Source organism: Rattus rattus, chromosome 3, assembly GCF_011064425.1.
Source record: "Rattus rattus isolate New Zealand chromosome 3, Rrattus_CSIRO_v1, whole genome shotgun sequence".
Lineage (NCBI taxonomy): Eukaryota > Metazoa > Chordata > Mammalia > Rodentia > Muridae > Rattus > Rattus rattus.
Genome location: NC_046156.1, coordinates 199,419,390 through 199,426,381, shown reverse-complemented (window position 1 = coordinate 199,426,381; position 6,992 = coordinate 199,419,390).

Below are 6,992 nucleotides of genomic sequence, written 5' to 3'. Positions count from 1 at the left end.
GAAGAGTGAACCTTCCTTCTTCCAGTGTCCTTATGTAGGCCTCCAGCAGAAGGTGTGGCCCAGATTAAAGGTGTGTACCACCGTGCCTGGATCTGGGACTTGCTCTGTCCTAGGCTGACCTTGAACTCACAGATCTCCTTGCCTCAGTCTCCTGGGATTAAAGGCGTGTATTACCTTGCCTGGGACTAAGCTTTTTCATGGCCACTACACCTCGAGATCTGTGTCAAGATCTAGGTCAGATCCAGACCCGGATCACAGGTGTGCCCTCCTCCAGTTCTGGACTATAGTTCATTCCGGGTATAGTCAAGTCGACAACCAGGAATAGCCACCACAGTGTGTATGGGTGTTTTGTACATCTGTGTACCCCGTGCATGCGTGGTGCTCTCAGGCCAGAAGGGTGAAGGATCACCTGGACTGGAGTTACTGGCAGCTGGGAGCCGGCAAGTGGGTGAATTCTTAACTGCTGAGCCACCTCTCCAGCTCCCACTGAGCAATTGTCTATCATTTATCTTCTATCATTTATTCACTAAGTTGCCTTCCCACTGAGTCCTACTGTCTTTAGACATCCTGTAATTTTTGATCCACGTTCCCTCTGTCTAATCGTTTGGTTTTTGGTTTGTTTTTTTTTTTTTCTTTTTTTTGAGCTGTGGACTGAACCCAGGGCCTTGCGCTTGCTAGGCAAGCACTCTACCACTGAGCTAAATCCCCAACCACAACCTCTAGATTCTTGGTGTTCCCATTCACAGCTGCCCATTGTTGGGTTAGTTGGACTACAGACTGTAAGTCATCACAATACATTCATTCCCTTAATATATAGAGACAGTCCATAAGTTCTGTAATCCTAGAGAACCTTGACTAAAACACACATAGAAAAAAAAAAACAAAAAACAATTAAAAATATTTTTAAGATGAAGACTGCTAAGTAGTTCAAAATTGGGTTGTGTAATATTTGGAGATGAACACATCTAGACATACCACCTTGTCTCTTCCCCTTTCTTAGAACTACCAATCAGCTTTCCTCTTTTAGCTTCATTTTCTACACATTACATCATCCCAGGACCCCAGGGCTCAGGGCCAGCTCGTCACAAGAAAATGCATGTCTGTCCCAATCCCAGTCAACAAGCTGGATGTCACAACCCCTCTAGGAGAAAGCTAGTGAAGAAGGCCTATGAACAGGTGTGGGTAGGCTTAGGTTTTTGAAAGCCTACTCTAACACGTGTAGGTAAATGCTTTAACCTCCTTTCTAGCCCAATGGAAAGGCTATCAGGGCAGAGGAGGATGTGGACCTGCTTAGAAATAGTTCTTTGTAGCAAATCCAATCTCCGTTGTCAGTTCAGTTCACAGGAGTCCACCCTGGTAGCTCAGTCTACTGGAAAACACCAGTCACAAAACTGCAGCAGCAGTTTGATCCAGAGGAAACCAAGAGGCCCTGCCAGTCAGCCGGAGTCCTCGAAGCTGCCAAGATGCTGCTGGGACCCCACACCACCAGAAGTTCCTCAGTGCGTTCTTCTCTACAAAGTCAGGACAAACAATGGTCAAGCAAAGCGTCTCAAGGAGAACCAGTACCACACAGTGCTGTGATTCACTGTCTGTGGGGTTATATTTATACCCTTTCCAAACACCATGTGCTCTCTCGAGCGTCCGCCCTTGCAAAACACCAAGCAGGTTTTTATTTACACAAGGAAAAAGAGGTGCCAGGCAAGCCCAAACCACACGGCCCAGCAAGCAGTTCAAAAAGAGAGTTGCAAGAAAAGTCTGGTAAAATGCTGAAAGCCAAGTTCTTCCAGGAAAGCAAACCTCAGGGTCACATGACTTTCCATTTCCTGTTAAGGAACATACCATTAAATTTGCAGTGTCTCTTCATGGCGCTGAAATTACATATGCCAGAGGATGTTATCTTGTATGCTAATGAGATGATACACACCACAGCCCTTATGAGTCAGGAATTCAAAAAATGCAGCTGAGTGACTCTGCCTTAGAACCTATTGTGAGGCATAATCGCCTAATGCCCTCGCTCTCCCGTCCAAAATTGTACGTCTACAAAGTTGAGTATGGTCATGGCTGCCTTTATTCCCAGGACTTAGGAGGTATAGGGAGTTCTAGACAAGCCAGGGTTACCTAGTAAGACCCTTTCTCAAAAAAAAAAAAAAAAAAAAAAAGGGTAGCAAATATACAATTGTGTGTGTGTGTGTGTGTGTGTGTGTGTGTGTGTGTGTGTAAATACAGATAAGGTGAAATTTCTTTCTCAACTAAAAGTCTATGATCTACAAACAAGTTAATTCGGCCTCCCCCGAATCCCCTCCCCCAAACACAAAGGTGGAATGGGCAGAGAATGACCAGTATGGACTTTCTACTTCAAGAAGGAAACAGGAAAACACCAAGCTGTCTGTAGCAATTCTGAGATCCAGGCAAAAGTTGGAGGATCCTTGTTTAGGATTCAAATTCTGGGCATACTTTTCTGAAGCTCTCATTTCTGGGCACTTCTGCCTGTCCGCTGTTCTATTTTTAATGCCAGTTCAGTTGTGCCTGCTTTAGACTGGCTTTCTCAGTTTCCTTTCTAAGAGTTGAACTTTAAGGCATCCAAGGACTCATTAGATTGTGGGCCTGTACCTTTCGGTTGAAGCTGTTAGTCTTTAAACACCTTAAATGCCTTTAAAAACTTTATGGAGGAATGGAGCTGGCTCTGACCCAAAAACGTCCTCCTGGAAGACCAGCTAGCATAGTACTGGACGGTGCTAGGCAACTAGCCAGTCACCTACTCACCTGTGAACTACAACCATAACTATCTTGGCAAGATATACTTCAAGATATACGTCAATAGTGAAGTCAGTATCTGAGGGATAACCGACAGCTGCCTAATTGGACTTAAGGCCCCCAGCATTCTTGTCCATGGCTTTGATAACACTGACAGCAGCCTCCTGTCTCAGTCGAAAACAGCAAAACAACCTAGAGATGGTCAGAGAAGCTCTCAACATGTGTGAGCCCGGGGTGTATTAGGACATTGTGTAGTAGTGTGTTGTCACCATTCCGAACAGAAATTGGCAAGAATGCTATCACATCAGAGTTGTAGCCCATTGTGGATTTTTTTTTTTCTCTTCATTTTGTTTTTCATGTGAATGGTGCTTGCTGGCCTTTCTTCCGGCTGTGAGGTAGCCCCGTGGAATGAATTTTGTGAATAGTAACACTTAACCATTTCATATATCTGGTGGGATGCACGAGGACTTGGCTCACGTCACGGGCTTGCCATCATTGGAGGTACCAGCTTCCGACTTACCGGCACCAACAATCAAGACAGCATGGGTAACCCTAAAAGTATGTGCCCGTGATTATGTTTTTAATAAAGTCTCCGTCCCAGAATGTTACTGATTATCACATAGTATTTGTGAGTCTCAAGTGTCCACAGGGAGGCGTCACACCAGAGATCCAGACATGCTTGAAGGAGCTCGTTCCAACTCAGCCTCCTCAAAGTCCTCAGTGATTGTTTGGTGGCTCCCGCCACATTTCTAAAAGAGATGGCTAATAGTGATAACTTGCCGGAATCCGTGTGTCAGTGAGGAAAATGTTGAGATGGGGTCGGGTTCTTTCTTCCCTTCTCTATCTGGCGATGGTTTTTACATCTGTGTTCAGATGATAAACCTGTGGCCAAATCTTTTTTTTTAAGATTTATTTATTTATTTATTTATTATGAGTACACTGTAGCTGTCTTCTGACACACCCATTACAGATGGTTGTGAGTCACCATGTGGTTGCTGGGATTTGAACTCAGGACCTCTGGAAGAGCAGTCAGTGCTCTTAACCACTGAGCCATCTCTCTAGCCGCCCCTGTGGGCAAATCTTGATGCCCAAGTCTTCCGGTCTATTTTACATGAGTCTTTCTTGAGTTCATTAAGCATCCGTAGGACTCCCCTGGTTTTTTTTTTAAAGATTTATTTATTTTATTTATAGATGGTTGCAAGCCACCATGTGGTTGCTGGGATTTGAACTCAGGACCTCTGGAAGAGCAGTCAGTGCTCTTAACCACTGAGCCATCTCTCCAGCCCATACTCCCCTGGTTTTTGTAACTGCTGTTACTGAGATGGGTTCTCTTCTTCCCCAGTGTGGTAATTTTTTTGTTGCTAGGATACAACACCATGACTGGCCAAGACAACTTTTAGAAGAGTTTATTGTGGTTTATGGTTCCAAGGGAGAAATGGTTGAGTATGGTGGAGGGGAGAGGCATGGTAGCAAGGGGCCAGAGCAGGAAGCTGAGAGATCTATTTCCAATGACAAGTATAAAGCGGAGGGAATGAAATGGAAGTGGAAGGAGGCTTTGAACTCCTGAAGCAGCACACCTCCAGGGACGTAGTTCCTCTGGCAAGACCGCATCATCCAAGTTCTCTCTAAAACACCACCAACTTAGGATCAAGTGTTCAGATGTTTGAGCTTACAAGAGGTGCTTCTTGTTCAAGCCACTCTACCTATAGTTTCTCCTTAGAATTCACAGGTTAGTGCAGTGGGGTCTTAGGTATTGGCCTGAGTTTTGCTGCTTGTCCTACCATGGCAACCCATCCCTGTCAGAAATACAGCCCCTAAGGTGTCCGTGTAAAATACATTGGATGTCCTTTCAGTTCCATGTTTAATGTGCTTTAAAATCCTGATCACCCTCCACAGTGTGGCCCATCTTGGTGTTCGCAGGTCTCTCTACCACCCCCCTTCTCTCCTTCTCTAGTGCTTTGTCCTTGGCGCCCTGCCCTGTTGCCTGCATGAGAGCTTTTTCCTCCCTCACAGCATGATCTGTGGTGTTACCAAAACAAGGAAGTCAAGAACTAAGAGACGTAGAGTCCGTTGCTGCTCTAAACAGTTGACGTGTGTGTGATTGTGCAGGGTATCTGTTCACACTGTGAACACCCAAGATTGGGTTATTTCCTGGAAAAACCTGTTTTTAGTGGTGTGGTTCAGCCCTAACACACACCTTTAGTCCAAGAGTTTTTTGTTTGTCATAAACAGGATTAAAGTCAATCATGGGTCAAAAGGCAAAGCCAGTTGACAGGGAGTGGACAAAGAAAAAGAAAAAAGGAAAACCAGAGAGTAAGAAGAATTCAGGAGGACTCATAGGGAGTAGAAGAGAAGGACATTCGGTTTAAAGGGTTTTGGAGATGATAACGAGGAGCGCTTTCTTCTTGGGATGTCAGTTGTGAAGGAAGCTCAGCTGTGTGCTTTCTCTGCCTCTCTGAGCCTCTCTCTGGCTCTCACCCCAGCCTCTGGCTCCATAACCTAGATTGGTCAAAATCAAATGATTGAGATTTTGTTAGAAACGACACGTACTTATGAAAACTCCTTTCTTAGCCAAAATTCCTTGGGGCTTCTGGACTTGACCTCAGCTGTGATCCCTGTTCTGCCTGGATCTGCATACAAATGGTCGGATAGCAGTAATTCTAGCAAGTCTGATGAGCAGGGATCCCTCATCCTTGACGTCAGTTCCTCGTCCCCCAGCTTTGCTTCCTGGACGCCTTGTTCTGCCTTCCGCCTGATCTTTGTGAAGTCAGCTTCTGAAGAGTCCCTCCCTCAACACTGTCCCTTTTCATCTCCATCTCCCTTACTGTATCTGGTACCCCAGCTATCTCTGTGGTATTCAAAGTCTAGGCCAGTCTTTCTCTTCTATTGCAGTAACCTTGACACTTCTTTGCATCATCCTGAATAAAGTCTTCCTGTTAGTTTAACAAATGTCAAATAATCATTTCTCTTTAACTCAATTAAGGTGATGTTTGTGATCTGTCGGCCTCCAGGAGGGAAGGACAAAGTGGAATTTGGGAACTTTGCCAAATGCCTAACTCAGACCTATTTTAATGTATCAGCATCCAAGGATTAGTTACAGAAAACATTATTTATTATAGTGATTTTAGAAACAAATTCACTGTAGGGAACTAAGTGGTTCATAGAATCCTCACTAGAGCTGAAGAAACTGACACTTGGATTACATCACCCTGGTTCCAATCTGGACCCACAGAAGGGGAACTCTGTATCCTGTCTATGTCTTCTAAATTCAAGATTCATAGAGTCACAGAGGATGGAAACCGAAGATCTTAACACCCCCGGCAACAAAGGAGCCTGGGAAATGTAGTTCTACGCGTGACGATGGGAAAGTGAGGTGGGTGCAGATTGAGTGAACCAATTAACTGAGATAGCTAGACCACAAGGAACTAGGCTGGGAGAGTGCTAGCCTTCTGCCTGTGAGGAAAAGCTGTGTCAAGGCACAGCTATAGCGATCTGGAAATATTTGTGAGTCCTGTCTGCAGTTATGAAACCCAAGATTAGCTCTTTCTACCACAGGTTTGCTAAACGGGTTGTTTTCCTCGAGGCAAAGATAGGAATTAGAGTTAAAACTACTCTGACGATTGCGACGTACACACACACACACACACACACACACACACACACCCATTCCCACTTCTGTTTTAGCTCCGAAGCGCCCTCTGGTGGAAATCAGCTCTCGTGTTCGCCAACACTCCACTTTCGTCTATCGGTAGGCAGGTTTATGTAGGTGGGTTATTCGACCAAAGCCTACCCAGACAGAGATGCTGCAAAATGAAACCTCACCCCGTCCACACCCAAGTAAACGAAAACGAAAACAAGCCCCGAAACAGACGTTGAACTTTTAAGGTTTCTCAAACCAAAACCTCCTGACTGGGAACAGAGGTCATTTTGGTGACTGATTTCTCCCGTCTCTCCTGAAAATGTTCCTTTTTGCCCCTCTCTCACCCTCACAATCTAAGTATGAGTCTACGGGAGAAGCTGAATGGGGCGTCAGACCTGGAACTGCAAAAGGACTTGCCTGCAGGTGTCAACAGGCGAGGGATTTATAATAGAACATCGGGTAAAGGGAAATGGTGGCCTCAGGGTGGCTGTCACTCCCACACACCTATCTACCCTGTCCTACACAAGAGGTCTAGAAAAAGGTCCAGGTCTGTACACTTGGCAGAGTGACACTTTTAGCTTTAGACTTGAATTTCAGG